The following is a 19,043-nucleotide window of genomic DNA, read 5'->3' as shown; positions in this document are numbered from 1 at the left end:
ATTGGAATGAAAACTGACCTTTTCCAGTCCTGCGGCCACTGCTGAGTTTTCCAAATTTGCTGGCATATTGAGTGCAGCACTTTCACAGCATCATCTTTTAGGATTTGAAATATCTTAGCTGGAATTCCATCACCTCCACTAGCTTTGTTGGTAGTAATGCTTCCTAAGCCTTTCTTGACTTCACACTCCAGGATGTCTGGCTCTCGGTGACCACACCATCATGGTTATCTGGGTCATTAAGATCTTTTTTGTATAGTTCTTCTGTGTATTCTTGCCACCTCTTCTTAATCTCTTCTGCTTCTGTTAGATCCTTTCTGTTTCTGTCCTTTTTGTGCCTATTTTTGCATGAAATGTTCCTTTGGTGTCGCTAATTTTCTTGAAGAGATCTCTAGTCTTTCCCATTCTATATTTTCCTCTATTTCTTTGGATTGATCACTGAGGAAGGCTTTCTAATCTCTCCTTGCTATTCTTTAGAACTCTGCATTCAGTTGGGTGTATCTTTCCTTTTCTCCTTTGCCTTTTGCTTCTCTTTTTTTCTCAGCTATTTGTAAGGCCTCCTCAGACAACCACTTCGCCTTTTTGCATTTCTTTTTCTTGGGGGTGGTTTTGGTCACCTCCTCCTGTACAATGTTATGAACTTCTGTCCATAGTTCTTCAGGCACTCTGTCTACCAGATCTAATCCCTTGAGTCTATTTTTCACCTCTACTGTATAGTCATAAGGGATTTGATTTAGGTCATACCTGAAAGGTCTAGTTTCCCTACTTTCTTCAACTTAAGCCTGAATTTTGCAATAAGGATCTCATTGCCTTAGCCACTGTCAGATCCAGGTCTTGTTTTTGCTGACTGTATAGACCTTCTCCATCTTCAGCTGCAAATAATATAATAAATCTGATTTTGGTATTGACCAACTGATGTCCATGTGTAGAGTTGTCTCTTGTGTTGTTGGAAGAGGGTGTTTGCTATGACCAGCACATTCTCTTGGCAAAACTCTGTTAGCCTTTGCCCTTCTTCATTTTGTACTCCAAGGCCAAACTTGCCTGTTACTCCAGGTATCTCTTGACTTCCTACTTTTGCATTCCAATTCCCTGTGATGAAAAGGACATCTTTTGGGGGTATTAGTTCTAGAAGGTCTTGTAGGTCTTCATAGAACCATTCAGTTTCAGCTTCTTCAATATTAGTGGTTGGGGCATAGACTTGGATTACTGTGATATTGAATGGTTTGCCTTGGAAATGAACCGGATATGTTGTTTTTGAGATTGCACCCAAGTATTGCACTGAAAAAACGTGGTCCACTGGAGAAGGGAATGGCAAACCACTTCAGTAGTCTTCCCTCAAGGACCCCATGAACAGTATTTGTTGCTTGGTGGTCAACAGTGAAAAAACATGAGGTGAATTTCTTATCAAGGAAGGTCATCTCTGGAAACCACAAAGCTCCCATTCCTCATGTACATTGTCCCTATACTACATTCTGCTGGATGATCAAGCCAAGATGGCCTTTCTCTTTGTGCTCCATTCCCAGTCACACCCTGCTCTGTCTGAATATTCTTTCTTTAGACAGTAAATTCCAGCAAAGTAGCTGTTCCAGGGGACCCGAAGATATCTGTTTTTTTCCCCATCACATGTGGATTTAACCTTTTTTGTTTAATTTTCTAAGAGAAAACTTACTTCCAAGCCCCAGGGTGAGCCTCCTCTGTAGACTCCACACACTCCCAACGTGCATGGTACAAAATAGACACTGCCTGACCTTGATGATTTACCAAACTAAAATTTAGGTTAAACCAAGAAATCTGTCCTAAACAGATAAACTGGAGCTAGCATTGTTTGGTGGAAAGAACCATGATTCAGCAGCTTAGACTCTCATTCCAGCCCTGTAATATGATTTCATGAAAGATACTTATACTTCTGGAAATGGTAGGCCTGAGGTGGGAGGTGGTTCAGAAAACCTCTCATTACTGAAACCCATTCATTCATTCATCCATCATATATGAATTAGTACCTTCTGTGTGTCAGAGATTGAGTCACAACTATTATAAATGGCAAGATAAGTAATACATGATTATTGCCTCCAAGGAACTTTCAATTTATAACTTACAGCTCTAAAATCTTGCACTTCAAAATACAATGATAATCAGAAAATTTAATTAGCCCAGGATGGTCAAACCATCTTAGTAAAGCCACGTGCTACATAGGAAGGTCTCCCACAGTGCAGTCAGATGGTCTTTGGTTCAAGTTTATTTCCATGACCTTGAATATGTTCCCTTATCTTTTCCAGTCTCCATTCCCTTGTCCACAGGATGGGCATAATAAGATCTGATTTGAAGTGTGGGAGGATTAGTGATAAAATATACAAAGTACCCCACACATAATATAAATAAACTATCCTCCTAATTTCACTCTTAATCTTTAACATACATTCTTCATCCAAGCAGTCAGATCCATCTCTTAAAAATGTAAATCATGTCATATCACTTAGTACCCGCCCATGTGCCCCCACAAATACATAGATTCCTGACTCTGTATTGTGGCCTGTGGGCCCAGCATGATCTTGCCTCTGCCCCCTTCTTGCTCTGTCTCCTTCCTATCCCCTCATTCTTCAAGAGACCACATGCCTCCTCTCTGTTTTCTCAAATAAGGTAAGTTTGGGGCATTTGCTCTCTGCATTTTCTAAAGAGTTATTGGTTTCTCACCAATCAACTATCAGCTCAAATGCCACATTGTCAAAGGGGCCTTTCCTGGCCATACATCTCCCAGTTTGGTTCCCTCTATCACATTTTCTTGTTTACTTTTGTACCACCACCCTCTAATTCTTTTTACCTTCTTGTATATTGTCTGCTCTACCTCCCTCAAGAATGTAAATTCCCCAGAGGTATGTTCCTTGTGTCTCTAATTCACTATATCCCCAAAATTGAGGCTGTGCCTGGCATATGACAGGTACTTGAAAAATATGTTTTGAGTTTATGTTATTATAATTATCATCATTTGGTGGCTGGAATTTATCTTCCACAGGTAAGGTATGAATCTTGAGCCAAAAGAGGGAACTAACTTCATGCCTAAAATACAAAACTGAGAAGAATGTGTGGGAAACTCAGGAATGAGAAGGAAGGAGAATCTGAGCTCTGAGAGGCCTTTTAATGCAATAGAAAGATTTCTGGATTTGGAGTAAGAGGCCTGAATTCTAGACCTAATTTTGCCACAAGCTACCTCTATTATTTAATTCTCAGACCTTCATTACTTCATAAGTATAAGAAAGTAAAGCTTGAACTGACTGGGCCTTAAAAGGTGCCCAGCTCTGAAATTCCATGCCTTTAGGATGGAGCCACTTCAGGAAGCCCAGAGCATGTGCATGAGATCCTAAATGAAAGCATCTGAGAAGGGAGTGTTGGGTGAGCCCTCTCCATCAGAACCACGCAGATCCTGTGACCCATCCACTCCGTGGCCAGATCGGCCCTAACCACACTGCTTCCCAGGCTGGGCCTGGCACAGGGTAGCTGTTTACAAGGTATCGGTTGAATGAAGGAATGTTCTCTGGAACCACACAGAGGGGAAGTGACAACTCGGTGACTCAGAAGAAAGGACCACTGAGTCACCAAGCCACTTCCTATCTTGCTCAGTGTCTTCCATGGTGGGAAGATGGCAAAGTGCTTAAGCTCTAGTGGTTCCATATGCAATGATATTGCAAAGCAAAGACCTGCAGGGTCAGGGATTGGGGGAGGAGGGGAGGAAATGAAACAGTCCCTTAACCTTTGAGTTCTCTGCAACCAACCCTAATGTGAAACTGAAAGATCATACAGCATGATTTCTTTTTTCATAGCAATAAAATTGGTCTCTAGAATCTCAGCTATAAAAGGGGCTGTATCAGCTATCTGGTTCTGTGTAACAAACCACCACTTAGTTAAAGCAACAACCATTATATTTCCTCACAGTTCTGTGGGTCAGCAATTTTTGTGGGGCTCAGCGCCGTGGTTCCTCTGCTAGTCTTGTCTGGGACAGCTCATCTGACTGTTCATCTGGCAGTGGAATGGTCCAAGATGGTCACTTTCACACTGTCTGGTATTTGGTGCTGGATGCTGGCCAATCCTCTCCACGTGAGCTTTACTCAAGGAGGCTGGCCTAGGTTTGCTCACACGGCCACAGCATCATTCCAAGAGAGTGAAAGTGGAAGCTGCAAGACCTCTTAATGCTTAGACTCAAACAGAATGTCACTTGTACTAACTTCTATTAAAGCAAGTCACAGGGCTAGCCCAGATTCAAGGGGAGAGGAAATAGACTCTACCTCTTGATAGGAGAAAAAGTGAAGTTATGCTGCAAAGGAGGCGAACAGATAGAGATGGGAGAAATGGTGGCCATCTTTGCAAACCATCTACTATAGAGACTTCGAGGTTCATGTAGGCCTCTCATTATACAAATGAGAAGACTCACACCCACACACAGGCTAAGTGACTTGGTCAAGTTCTGAGAATTAGTGGCACATCCAAAATGGGAACCCAGGTCTCCTTTGTCTGAGTTCATACTTCAAAGACCTCTTCCACCTGCAGCCTCTCTCTTCTTTATCCAAACCTAGTGACAGAGCCAGTCTTTGGAGCCATCCCACTTCTCAGGCTTCATCCTCTGGATTAACTGACTGGTACAATCACAGATTTAGGAACCAAAACCTGGCTACATGCATGTGTGAGTACATGCTCAGTCATATCTGATTCTTTGAGACCCTATAGACTGTAGCCTGCCAGGCTCCTCTGTCCATGGGATTCTCCAGGAAAGAATAGTGGAGTGAGTTGCTGTGCCCTTCTACCGGGGATCTTCCCAACTCAGGGATCAAACCTGCATCTCCTGTGTTGCCTGCATTGCAGACAGATTTTTTACCACTGAGCCACTGGGTAAGCCTTTGTTCTACACGTCTCCTTAACAGGCAAGGAGACTTCATTCCATCTTCTGGCCTCTTGGGAGCTTGCCAGGCTCCCAGGCCATAGCCAGATTTGACAGCAAAATCTCATTTCACTGGGTTCTGTTACAGTCATTTGATAAGACAGTGCTCTGTTGTGGTAGTTTTTAGGGCAATACGTCTCTAGTATGTCTTGGAAGGGTGGTAAACCAATCTGATAGATTCAATACAGCTATCAAGAATTAATTCACCAGAATTGTTTCTGAAAGTGAAGACTAGAAGAAATAATAACCATCTATTGTTTCTGAGCTTTAACTACATCCAGGCACTGGGCTCAGCATTCACACGTATTAACTAATTTAATTCTGATATCTACCACATGACATAGGTATTAGTGCTAACCCCATTCCTAAAATGGGTCTCTCAAATGTCACCTTCATGTCCAGTTGCCAAATCTAAAGTCTTATTTGCAGCTTTTAGCCTTTTAAACTCTGAGTAACTTGAAAACCAAAGAAGGCAATGGCACCCCACTCCAGTACTCTTGCCTGGAAACTCCCATGGACGGAGGAGCCTGGTAGGCTGCAGTCCATGGGGTCGCTAAGAGTCGGACACGACTGAGCGACTTCACTTGCACTTTTCACTCTCATGCATTGGAGAAGGCAATGGCAACCCACTCCAGTGTTCTTGCCTGGAGAATCCCAGGGACGGGGGAGCCTGGTGGGCTGCCGTCTATGGGTTGCACAGAGTCGGACACGACTGAAGCGACTTAGCAGCAGCAGCAGCAACTTGAAAACATTCATTCATTCATTCAATTAGGTGATAAGACCCAGTCCGGGTGTAAGCAATATTGCAATAAGCAAGACAAACTTTTCTTGCCCTCACAAACCTTCATTTCTAGTGGGAATGGACGGGGATTCACTAAGTAGCAGCCTGCAAGATGGGTGTAATGAAGAAGGACCTGGGGAAGGACTCTGAAAGGTGGGTCTCTTCCCTCCTGGTTTCTGGGATTTGCATCTCTCCAGATTCTAGTTCCTGTTCCTCTGATCGTTCCTTTGCTGATTGCCAGGGTTTGGAGTTTGCCTCCTCCCCTTCTGGCTTCAAACGCTCTCCCTGGGAGCTTTCCTAAAAGCTCATGGCTCCAACAGCTGCTGAGGATTCCCAAACTAGCTCTCCAGTCACATCAGTGTTCCAGCTCCCTACAAGATCAACATATTCAGAATCGTGCCTCTGCCATTCATAACTCCTAGCTGGTGATTTTAGTTCTGCCTTCATCCACCCTAGCCTTTTCAGCCAACTAAAATCCCATTCACCTTTAGGGCACAGCTCACAGCCATCCCACTCCAGACAGCCCACCCCACCCTCTCCAGGTGGAGCCAGTCACTTCTTCCTATTTCTCCCTGCTACTCCCAGACTGACTGACTGAACAACAACTCCATACCTATCACCTTATACGATAGAATAATTAGCTTTGTCTGGGTCTGTCTCCTCCGCTAGCCTGCATGTTCCCTGAAGGCAGAGTTCGGGACTCGTTCATGCTCCATGTTTTGCACAGCAGTTGTTCAGTCACTAAGTCATGTCTGACTCTTTGCGACCCCATGGACTGCAGCACGCCAGACTTCCCTGTTCTTCACCATCTCACAGAGTTTGCTTAAACTCAATTCCATTGAGTTTGTGATACCATCCAATCATCTCATCTTCTGTCACCCCCTTCTCCTCCTGCCCTCAATCTTTCCCAGTATCAAGTAAAAGCCCAAATACTGTTTCTTGAACTGCTGAACTCAATTGGATCTAGGAAACTTTTTCAATTTCCCAGTTGAAGGCAATGCTTTTTAATGGGACCACAACACTTCCTTTAGTAATTCTGTTAGGGTTAGTTGAGTGTGCCTGTCTCAATCATGGGATTGCCAGCAATCTCTTTGCACATTTTATTTGCCTTTTGTACACCACTACCCTCCAGGACCAACCATGTAATGAGAATGTTTGTGGTCCAGAATCATTCCATTGCCTTGGTCCACCCTTGCTCAAAGTTCATTTGTTAATTCACCTATATGTTCATGTGTTTGTGCACTTATTTAACAAGCACTAATTGAGGGTCTTCTTTGAGCCAAGCATTATTCAAGGCCAACCCCACCCTCAAGAAATTTAAATTTTAGTAAAGGACATGAACAATAAATAAGCAAATAAGTAAACAAGGAAATATCAGATCGATAAATGCTATGAAAGGACTAATAGGGAGATAAGATAAAATGTGAACAGGAGGGAGGGGTGGCATTTTGGGTAGAAGGCACAAAGAGGTCCAGAAGAGATGTGGGGTGGAGGGAATAGGGAGGGCAAAAGTCCTAATACAGGCAGAGAAAACAGCATATTGAGAAGCTGAAAGGAGTTCAAGGTGCCTTGTGTGGAATGAACATGTGGAGCATGATTCAGGTAAGCAGGGGCCAGAGCATCCAGAGTCCTGCAGGCTCAGAAGGACTGTTGATTTTATTAAGAGAAAAAAAATGAAGAACTATTAAGGGATTTTGTACAGAGGAGAGACATGATCTGATTTGTTTTGTAAAAACAGTTCTCTAAAAAAAAAGAAAAGGAAAGAAAAATGTAGGCAGGACGGAGTAAGAGCAGGAAGACCAATTACAGGATGGCCACAATGGTCCAAGCAGGTTTCCTGGTTGTGAGAGCAGGTGTGGGCCCCACTGAGGGAGAGAAGACGACCCCTACACACTCCAGGCTAAAGTCTGTCTGCTCTTACCACTTCTGGGAACCATCCACCCAGCCAGGAGGGTTCTCGGCGATGCTGCTGTGTTCCCAGAGCCCAGGAGAAATCCCCCTGAGGTGGGTGAGAGGTACCCAGAGTTGGCCAGAAGCTCACCTCCTTTAGTCTGTCTCCTTGGCCCCCTTTTTTCTGGCTCAGTCCCACAAGAAGGAGAGCCCCTGTGCCAGCCCCTCAGAGGTCTGGAGAGACTGGCAGGGCACAGGAATTCCTGAGAGCTCAGACGGCTGTGGGCTTTGGCAGGTGTGGGTGGCAGCAGTGGTGGTGGTCTGGGCTCCTACCAGCTGCCCAAGCTGCAGATCCATTTTCCTAGGCTGCTATCTTGACTTATTCTTAGACTATCTCTAAATGCATCCCTGCTGCCCTAACTGCTAAAACACAATTCGTTGTTAATGTTGTTTTCCCCCACAAAATCGAGGAGCATTTAAATCAATTAAGCTCAGTCAAAGTGCACCTGCCAACTGTTGCTGCTGCTGCTAAAAGGTGCCCAGTGCCACAGGCCTCACCTCTTCACCTGTCACCACTTCACCCCATCCTCCCAGCTCCTCTGGGAACTAGCCTCATTCCTCCTGGGGGCCTAGTACTCTCCCCTGCTTACCTAACTCCTCCTTTAAATCTCAGCTCTTAATATCACTTCCTTCTTGAGGCTGTCCCTGAGGGCTGCCTGCCAGTCTCTGTGCCCTGATTAAATGCATTCAAAGCACTAGGGACTTTTCATAGGACTCACAGTAATTATAATTACATACTTACCCAGCAGGGTGGAAATATACACATGACAGTTCAGGTTTTCTTTTCTTTCTTTTCTTAAAGGTAGCTTAAATGTTTAATTTTTATAACTAGTCTCCCATTCCTGCTGATGGTGGGGGAGGGAAAAAAACCTTCAACTTGCCAAAGGAAGGGAACAGCCCCTTCTGGTTTAAAAATCATCTGTTTCCCTCTAACAGTCAGTTAATTCAAGGTCGACACTTCCTATCAGGGGTTCACCCTTTCCTCTCAAATGCTTTCGCTGCTGGTCCTTCTTCCCAAGATGGGGCCTGGATGCAGGGAAGGATGGATCTGGGGCCTCAGGGCCCAGGTGGGCTGCCCTGGGCTGAGGAGGACCCCTCCCCTCCTGGGCATCACCTCTGATGTTGGCCTTGCACAGATCCTGCTTTGGGAGACGCCAGGGATCTCCTGCCCACCACACCCCCAGCTCAGCTCTTGCTGGCCCTGGATACCTCCAGGACATCTTTTATAACTTGGACATCCCCAATGCCTCCATGTCTGCCATTTGGGGGCTCAGCTCCACCCTCCAGCCCTCAGTTTCAAGTCCCTGTCTTGGTTTGCTATGAAAGCTCACGGTCTGACATCCTCAGCTGTCTTGGGAGTGTGTCATGAGGAACTTCTATTTCCCTTACATGCCACAACAGGCCAAGGGGAAGTGGGGAACAGTCTTGGGCCCCACTCGGCAGAAACCCACCCACCCCCATTTTGACTCTCCTGTGATGAGGAGCCTGAAGAGAGAGTTTTCTCTAAGTTCTGAGCAGAAAGCAGAGCCCAGTCTTCTCTGATCTGAATCCCCTCTACCACCTGTACTGTCCTTATCCCTGCCTGGATGTTTGTTCAGGAGTTGATGCTTTCAAATTACGGTGTTGGAGAAAACTCTTGAGAGTCCTTAGACAGCAAGGAGATCAAACCAGGCAATCCTAAAAGAAATCAGCCCTGAATATTCATTGGAAGGACTGAGCTGAAGCTGAAGCTCAAATACTTTGGCCACCTGATGGGAAGAGTGGACTCGTTGGAAAAGACCCTGATGCTGGGAAAGATTGAAGACAAGAAGGGGGTGACAGAGGATGAGATGATTGGGTGGCATCACAGACTTGCTGGACATGAGTTTGAGCAAACACCAGGGTACAGTGAAGGACAGGGAAGCCTGGTGTGCTTCAGTTCATGGGGTCACAAAGAGTTGGAGCATCTGAGGGACAGCAAGGTACCCAAGTCTTTTTCTCCATCCACCCTCCTTCTCCTAGTGTAAAAGAGCTTCTCCCTGGTCTTCCACTCTTTTTGGATCCTAAGCCCCAGGATATGGCCTCTGTGGACTCACAGCATGTGTCCACGAATCTCGTGATCCAGGTTTGCCTCTCTGTGTGTAAAGGCAAGCTTTGGAAATTAACCATCACCTCCTGCCCCCTCACACACACACATACCTGCATCCCAACTTAAACTTTTCCTTTCTCCCTCAAAGCCTGCCTTTTAGGATTCTTGTCTTGTGGATCTAAAAAATGAGTGTCTACGATGAGGTATCATCTCACACCAGTCAGAATGGCCATCATCAAAAAAATTCAAATAATAAATGCTGGAGAGGGTACAGAGAAAAGGGAACCCTCCTCCGCTGTTGGTGGGAATGTAAATTGGTATTGCCACTATGAAGAACAGTATGGAGGTTCCCTAAGATGCTAAAAATAGAGCTACTATATGATCCAGCAGTCCCACTCCTGGGTATATATCTGGAGAAAAAAAAACATGATTTGAAAGGATGCATGCACCCCAGTGTTCACTGAAGCATTGTTTACAATAGCCAAGACTTGAAAGCAACCTAAATGTCTATCGATGGATGAATGGATAAAGAAGATGTGGTACATATACACAAAGGAATATTCAGTCAGTTCATCAGTTCAGTCACTCAGTCGTGTCCAACTCTTTGCGACCCCATGAACTGCAGCATGCCAGGCCTCCCTGTCCATCACCAACTGCCGGAGTCTACCCAAACCCATGTCCATTGAGTCAGTGATGCCATCCAACCATCTCATCCTCTGTCGTCCCCTTCTCCTCCTACCCTCAATCTTTCCCAGCACCAGGGTCTTTTCAAAAGAGTCAGTTCTTCGCATCAGGTGGCCAAAGTATTGGAGTTTCAGCTTCAACATCAGTCCTTCCAATGAACACCCAGGATTGATCTCCTTTAGGATGGACTGGTTGGATCTCCTTGCAGTCCAAGGGACTCTCAAGAGTCTTCTCCAACACCACAGTTCAAAAGCATCAATTCTTCAGCACTCAGCTTTCTTTATAGTCCAACTCTCACATCCATACATGACTACTGGAAAAACCAAAGCCTTGACTAGACGGAATATTGCTCAGTCATTAAAAAGAATGAAATAATGTCATTTGCACCAACATGGATGGACCTTGAGATTATCACACTAAGCGAAGCAAGTCAGAGAAAAACAAAAGTCATTTGCTTATATGTGGAATCTAAAAAAATTATACAAATAAACTTATTTATAAAACACACAGACTTAGAGAATGAATTTATGGTTATGGGGATTGGGGGGGGGGAGGTGATGTGGAGGGTCAGACTGGGAATATGGGACTGACATGTACACACTACTACATTTAAAATAGATAACCAACAAGAACTTACTGGGTAGCACAGGCAACTGCTTAATATTCTATAATAACCTAAATGGGAAAAAAATTTGAAAAAGAATAGATACATGTATATGTATAACTGAATCACTTAACTATACACCTGAAACTAACAAAACATTGCTAATTGACTATGCTCCAATCAAAAATAAAAACTTTAAAAAAAACATAAAAATCAAGTGTGACCCGCAAGCCTGGGCACTGACTTCTTTCTCCTAACTGGCAGCCACCCTTTCTGAATTTATCTATTCATGGGCAGGGGCTACATGGTTTTTAGCTTAATGTTTTGAAAAATAACTTCATATCATAGTAGTTTGTGTGATTCTTTGCTGCAGGTCTATCTCTTTACTCAGCCCTGTTTTTTTTGTGACTAACGCATGTCCATGTGACTAACATATTTTATTGTGTGATTTAACTGAATGGTTTAACTTTAGAATAGTCATAAAATATCAAAGTTGTCAGGGACCAAACAGATCATTTAATCCAATACCTTTATATTTGGAGAAGAAATTAACGCCATTAAAGTCACACAATAATGTCAGGCATGGGTCTTGAATGTCTAATTTTTCTACACCAATCTATTAGTTTTCCAATTCACCCACTGGCTTTGCATGAGATTTCATTTGCCTCTATCTCCTAAGCCAAATTTATATAATTTCATAAAGAGCTAGTTGTCCCAATTAACAAGTTTATAAAGACAAACCTTCTTTCCCCTTCTAGTTTTCTTCATCTGGCAGATAGATACATAGATATGTCATTTTCAGAATGGAAATAGTTTACATTTTTATGATTGTAAAGATAAGACATTCTCATTACAATGCAAAACTGTAAGGAAATCTTTATGCTGTGTTCCTAGCATTAACATAGTGCCAGTAAGTGCTGAAATCTTGTTGAATGAATATTAATGAAGAAAATAAAGACCATGTGTAATTGTGCTACCCAGAAATGGTTATTTACTCGATATATATGCTTCAGTGTATATGCTTTCTGTTTGTACATATATACACTCCATAAAAAATAGATATTTATATTTCTCTTATCAGATTCTTTAAACATATCAAAACATATTTTAAAAAGTAATGAGCCATTCAAAGAGGTCACCTTGGGAGGCTATGCTCTGATTTCAAAGATGTTATTGTTGCTAATACACTTATGGAATTGCTTTCCAAGACTGTTGCTAATTATTTTATTTCCAGTATAAACAAATATTCATCCTTTAATGGATTTTACTTTGGAACAGAAAAATTATTTGAATAAAAGTGAAAAAAGTAAGTGTTACTGTTCTGGATCAAAAACAAGATGTGAATATAAAACAATGAGACTGACCTTTACTGTGTGGCTCAAAAATTGTCTTGAAGATTAGCCCCCTTGGGGAATCCCAAAATGTTTTTTGGCAGGGACATCACAGGAAAGGGGTCCAATCTTCCAAGGGGATCACTTAGCAGGTTTGCATCTGAATGTAAACATTCCAGTAAATGAGTTTTAAAAGACAACCATATTGGTTTACAGTAATATGTTGTATAATACTGGATTTTTATGGAAAACTATTTGTAGTAGTTGCACGGAATTTAGCTTAATAATCAGGTTGTTTTTAAGTAGAAATTTGAGGTCTTACATGGTTTGGGCTTGAGGGTATCAAGGATTTTCTTCCCAGTAGTTGCTATAAATTTGCCCATCATTGCTTCATTTCTCTCCTCACCTGTTATCTTTCTGATACTTAGTAACAATTCTCAAGAGGGGTAAGCTCCACCGGTACTTCTGCATATCATGATATATGTGTTATCAGAGCAAAAGTACATTCCGTCTTTAGGAAGAGTCTAGTTGAGTGGCCAAGCAGGTCACACAAATGAGTAAAGATGACTGAAGAGGGCTGTCTGTAAGAAAACAACAGTGTCAGCCTGATGACAAATGGCAAACGATGATGAAGCTCAGTGTTGAAAGGCCATAGAGAGGGACGAGGACTGGAGAAAGCCACATTCCCATGGAAAAGAGGCAGATTTTTGCCATGGGGGAGTATAAGCTCAGGGTTAGTAGAACTTATGATTTTTAATTCTGACAAGCTGGAAATCTGGGTTTTTATCTTATCTCTCTTGATTTTTAAGTGTCAGCTAATAATTCAAGCATACCAGAGAGGCAGAGGAGCGTATCAGTCAAGAACTCTTGCTCTGGAGCCAGATGGCTTGGGTTCAAATTCCACCTCTGTCCTTTGTTAATTAACTGTGCCACTTCAGTCAAGTTACTAAGCCTCTCCGTGCCTTGGTTTTCTCATCTGTAAAATGGGGGTGGTCATAATAGTTTTAAGGTAAAGATTAAGCGAGTTAATAAAGCACATGTATACCTGGTGTGTAGTCAGGGCTCCAGAAATGTTAGCTTTTGCTATTTAAAATGAGAAGTCATTGTATGAGCTGAATAAATCATATCTGCAGGCTGAATGTGACCCATAGACTTTCAATTTGGGTGCTCTGGTCTAGAATCAGGAAAGAAATCTTTGGTAACTTAAGACAGTTCGTATAAAATTATACTCACCATCTCAGCATACACTAAGTATTTGGAATAGGCTGTCAATGTCAGTCTGACCCTTAGTAACTCTCCAATTTGCTGGTGAACACAACTGAACAGTAGTCACTCAGCTGACCCAGAGGAGGTGGTGGGGGGCTGACCTTTCCATTTCACCTGGGCAGGCTCTATAGATAAGGCTAAGTTGTTAACATATTGAAACAATTTCATATTGGTCCATAAATAGGTGATGTCCTAGCCAATTGCATCTATGACTGGCTATCCCGGCAAACTCAGCCTCTCCCCCAGGGGCACTGCTTTCACTCCATCACCTGGCATCCGTTCTGATCGGTTAATACCCACATCATATCAGTTGTGAAATATTTTCCTCACCATCTCTGCCCTTGGGTGCAGCAAAGCCAAATGAGTTGCAGATCTGATCGTTAAAAGTTTTGTTCTCCTAAAACTTGTTATTTAACCTTTCTGAGCCTTGGTTTCCTTCTTGGTGAAATGGGGATAATATTAGTAATTATTTCTTAAATTGTGATAAATAAGAGAATCCATGTAAAATGCTTAGCAAAGGGCCTGAATCATAGCACACACTCACACACACACGCCCATAAATGCTACTCTGGGTGTTAATTTAAGTACTCTAACAGAAGGCTGTGCCTTGAATCCCTTTTATCCTCAGGAAGACTTGATCTGGCTCAGATGGGCTAGCTAAATTCAAGGTGTTTGAATTTGTAACTCTATATGTGAAAAAAATCTTAATCCAATTAAATATGACTAATATTAATAAAATTCTACTTGATTTATTATTATAGATTATAGAAGCATATAAACACATTAGAAGTCATTTGGATGATAAAAAGGATGGGAAAAATCTATTATCTCACCAGAATGGAATATCAGCTTCTAAATAGTCTGTTTAAATATGATTAAGAAGAACTTTTTAATAGATTCAAGTATTAGTTGACACCTTTCTGATATTTAGGGACTTCTCTGGTGGCTCAGAGGTTAAAGCGTCTGCCTCCAATGCGGGAGACCTGGGTTCGATCCCTGGGTCGGGAAGAGCCCCTGGAGAAGGAAATGGCAAACCACTCCAGTATTCTTGCCTGGAGAATCCCATGGACGGGGGAGCCTGGCAGGCTACAGTCCACGGGGTCGCAAAGAGTCGGACACGACTGAGCGACTTTCCTTCCTTTCCTTCTGATATTTGGCTGGGCTATTAACCCCCTGAGGGCAGGATCATGTCCATTTTGGCCACTACTGTATCCTCATCAGTGAAGTATGCTGAATCAATGAATAAAGACTGGAGAGAAGGCAGAACAGGAGAGCTAGGGGAGGCCTGGGCTGGGGTACCTGCTAGTCTGGGAGTGTTGCAGGCCTGATTTCCCTGCACCCCTGCTGGGCCAGGTAGGGAACAGAGCACTGTCAGTCTCCCTCCTGATTCATCAACCTTAGCAGCATCCTTGCTGCTTCCAGCCCCATATTCTCTGTCTCTGATTAGAAGGGCCCTTCCTCACTCCCACTGCTTCCCTTCTGTGGGATTTAAGACCCTCCTGGGGCCTATCTGAGGTTTTAGGCTCAGGTCAGTTGAGACTCAAAGAGCCTTGGACCTTGTCTCTCTCTAAGTTGCTGCTAATTTAGAGCAGCAGGCCCCAGACTGTTGGTTTCTAGAGATGGGAGACTGTGCTCTGTGCATCATTGTATTCAGGACTATTGCTTAGCCTTTCATGTGCTGGCACAGCTGTAGTGGTTACTAAAATACTGAAATGCACTAAGCAACTAAAGGGTTAACACGTGGCTCAGAGGTGGGGGACCTCCAGCAGAACGTCCAAAGTCAATGCCTCGCTCTGAAATGTATTGAAAACCACCCTGGATTGTCCTTGAAATGTAACCCAATGCATGGCACCTTATTCTACATATGAACAAATACACGAATGAATGAGTGAATGGGAGGATGTCAGTAACAGTTGTTCCGGAAATCTGTGTGGCATGATGGAGTTCTCCATCAACTATTTTCTGAAAATGCAGGTATTCCTTCCAAGCGGCAGAGCAGTCTGAGTACATCTTAACCAGCATTTTCAACTGCTTGCAGAAGTCAAGGTCACCTTCATACTTGCACCTGGGCTTTTATATAACACACTTCAATCACCTACCCGGGGCAACTGTCAGAAAAGCTTTCTGCTGTGAGTAACACATCCGGAACACAAGCCATATTTTGCTTTACATACTTAAGTGAAGAATCGGTCCCTGGCTGAACATAATGAAAGTCATTTGTTCTGGAAAAAGCAATTCAGAAAAACATATCACCTAAAATGCTAGAGTAGTCCACTCAGAACTCTCTCCTCTGACGGGCTATGAAAGATACTTGGGCTTAAGAGCTGTTGAGGGGTGGGGGAGATTAGGGGTGCTTTAATTTCCCATAATGGTATCTTCTAGGAAGTCTGTCTGCTCACTGTAACCATTTGGTTCTTCAATGTGTGATTGGCTCTGTCTGAGAAGTAACGAATGCTCCTTTTAAGAGTCTGGCAGCCCCCATTAGAGCCAGTTTGGAAGTGGCTTCCACAATTCCTAGCTAAGTTGAAGGCACTTCTTCAATCAGTGGGAAAAAAAAAAGAGAGACACTCCTTACACTTCAGAAGTTGACCTCATTACTTGTCACCCATCTCTGTAGCTTGAGGTGAAGGGCAGCCATTTTGATTTCACACAGGGATTTCACACACAGGGACTAGGAATAGGGGAAGAGACTCCCAAAAGTTGCTCTCTCTTTCTTTCAGATTTAACAATGAAATCACTCCTTCAGTTCGAGCTGTGGTTTTCATAACTCAAGCCTAAAGTCAGAGAGAGAGCCATGTGGCCTCAGGTTGGGTTCAGAGATTCTTATGGCTCTTCCTCCGAGCCCTGGTTGTGGGTAGGGAGGAAAAATTTCAGCCCTCGCTGCCGTGGGCTCACAACTCTTCTCACATCCTTTAGGACTGTGTTTCTTCAGGCACATCTCTGGCCAAAACCCGGAGCCGAACCCAAGCCCTTGCCTTGTCATGGGAAGCAGCAATTTGGCCACTTTCAACTTTTGTTGAAAGCCTCCTAAAAGGGAGCCGCCCTGTCCCACACGGGACTTCAGGGAAGCCATGCCCTCCCCAGAAATGACAAATGGAAAAGACAGAACAGACTCCAGCCAGGCCAGGATACGGTCTCTGGAAAGAGGTTGTTTTTGTCTCCAGTGCCATAGAAAACACATCCTCTTACTTATTAAGTAGGGAAACAGCACAATCACACACGCTGGAGGTTACCAAGGTGAACAGAATCCGAGATTAAAATCTGCCAGCCCAGTGGTGCGTGGAAGCATGGAAGGCCCAGAGAGGAAACCTAGTTCACTATTGGTAAATTTTTTGGGATGCTGTTTATGTTTGAACTTTTCTCTGTTTTCCTGTAGAAACTTCCGTACCCTCTTCCTGTGTCCCTACAAAAGGCTGGGACAATGCAGTCCCAGCGCTCCTGTAGGACACGGGCGGGGCCCCACCTTCCTCCTTCCTGGAGGGATATCCTCTCCTATAGAAGAGGTAAGAATGTAAGGTTCATGTGAAAATGTGATTATATGCCTTATCTCAGTCATTTCGTGATTTGCTCTTTGGTGACAATAAGTCAGCCTGGCCACATTCACAATAGAGGTGGCCCCAGTTCCTAGTTTTGGCTCCTGCTGTTTTCTCAGCTGAAGAGGGCAAAAGGCTGTTAAAAAACGTGGCTTGTTTTCCAGGATCTTATCGAGAGTTCATGTCTAAGGCCAGAAAGAGAAGGGAGGGCTCCATTTTTTTTTTCCTCTCTCCTCATTGTTTTCAACTGAATTGGCAGGAAATGGGAGTCCTCTACCTGTCCCTCTGGGGAGCAAAATTGATTCGACTCCATTTTTCAGATGTATCCGCTACCACCAGAAATTGGGGACATTTCCGCTCACCCCCAAAAGAATGTGTCCTGCATTTACACGAATGATATCTTTCAAAACTGAAAAGGAATCACACTTCCATGGGGAGTTTTGGACTTGATGATTGCCACAAATTGCCTCCCAGCATCTCAGATTTGTTTTATTTTCTCATCTCTCCCTTGATAAAGTGACTTTTGGGGCTGTGAACCTTGACTGATGTGTGTGTGTGTGTGTGTGTGTGTGTGTGTGTGTGTGTGTGTGTGTGTGTGTGTGTGTACTGTGAATGGCATAGACACTAAAAGAACTGAAATCCTTCATACAGGGTTTCACGTCAGTTAAAATAGTTCATGCATGACACAGGGGTTGACGTAGAATTCAGACAGAAGATTAGTCAGTTTCTTAAGAATCAAGGTATGTTTGTAACTGACCCAATATTTTCCATTTAACCCAGTTCAACCACTTCGGTCAATCTGGATAAGATTCAAGATTCATCTAGATGCTTCATTTCCTATAAAATCAACCTCAGATGATTATATTTTGAGGGAATTGGTTGTTTTACTGCCTATAAACTTTAAACATAGGAATTATATAAACCACAGTATTGCATAAACAGAAGAATCTTTCCTTTCAATGTCAACTTTTCACCTTGGTGCTGGGACTCAGAACTTGGACAGTTACTAGATGGAATCATGAAATAATCAGGTTTAACTCCTCTCAAAAGAACAGAAACCAGAAAAGGCAATTTGATTCCACACCATCCCTATCCAGAGCCCTACTTCTGACCAAAGAGATTCTGGCCCCAGCCAGTCTTGTCCTGGAACTCCCAGCTCCTCCCACCCACTGCTCACCCTGACAGTTGTTTGTGGCTCCTCTTCTGCTATGTGGGGCTTCCCTGGTGAATCAGTTGGTAAAGAATCCACCTGCAGTGCAGGAGACCCAGGTTCAATCCCTGGATGGGGAAGATACCCTGGAGAAGGAAATGGTGACCCACTCCAGTATTCTTGCCTGGAAAATCCCATGGACAGAGCAGCCTGGTGGGCTACAGTCCATGAAGTCTCAGAGAGTCAGACATGACTGAGCGACTCAACCACCTTCTGCTATGTGAGGATATTTGCAGGTAGGGAGGAACTTTCCTGACTCTATTCCTGTGGGTCCCAGGTGACCCACAGGGCAGTGCTCATGCTGGGGTTCCCAACTTTTGTTTCAGACACAGAAGTCCAATTGATCTGCCCAGAGTTACCCCGGGTAGTTTTTCTATCCAAGTGAGGCAAGCAACTTTAGATCAGCCTCCAAGGAATTAGATTTGTGGGAGAAAAATACTTAATATCCTTGTATTGTATTGACCAATACTTTCCCTCAATCCCCACATTTCCACTCTCTCCTTGGTGCTTCCCTCATGTCCCTACTCCCTTGGAGGCAGTTGGGCTCTTCTGTGTTGACTGCCTCAGAGAAAAGATGCTACAATGGAAAAAGAGTCAGGGAAAAGATTGTTCTGGATTTGGAGTTTCAAAAGCTTATGTAGGCCATTAGGGAAATGGAAAAGACCCACAGAAAGGACAAAACATTGGCAGAA

At 43.6% G+C, this 19,043-nt stretch overlaps 1 protein-coding gene across 2 annotated transcripts in view; it reads right to left on the bottom strand.

Annotated features, from left to right (window-relative positions):
* Positions 1-19,043, bottom strand: part of ELK3 (ETS transcription factor ELK3) — a 204,576-nt gene that overhangs the window by 81,352 nt on the left and 104,181 nt on the right. The window lies entirely within an intron of this gene.

Source organism: Giraffa tippelskirchi, chromosome 4 (genome assembly GCF_054371585.1).
Source record: "Giraffa tippelskirchi isolate mGirTip1 chromosome 4, T2T-mGirTip1v1.2.pri, whole genome shotgun sequence".
NCBI lineage: Eukaryota > Metazoa > Chordata > Mammalia > Artiodactyla > Giraffidae > Giraffa > Giraffa tippelskirchi.
The sequence above is the reverse complement of the archived record's forward strand: the minus strand, read 5'-3'. Positions and strand labels throughout refer to the sequence as shown.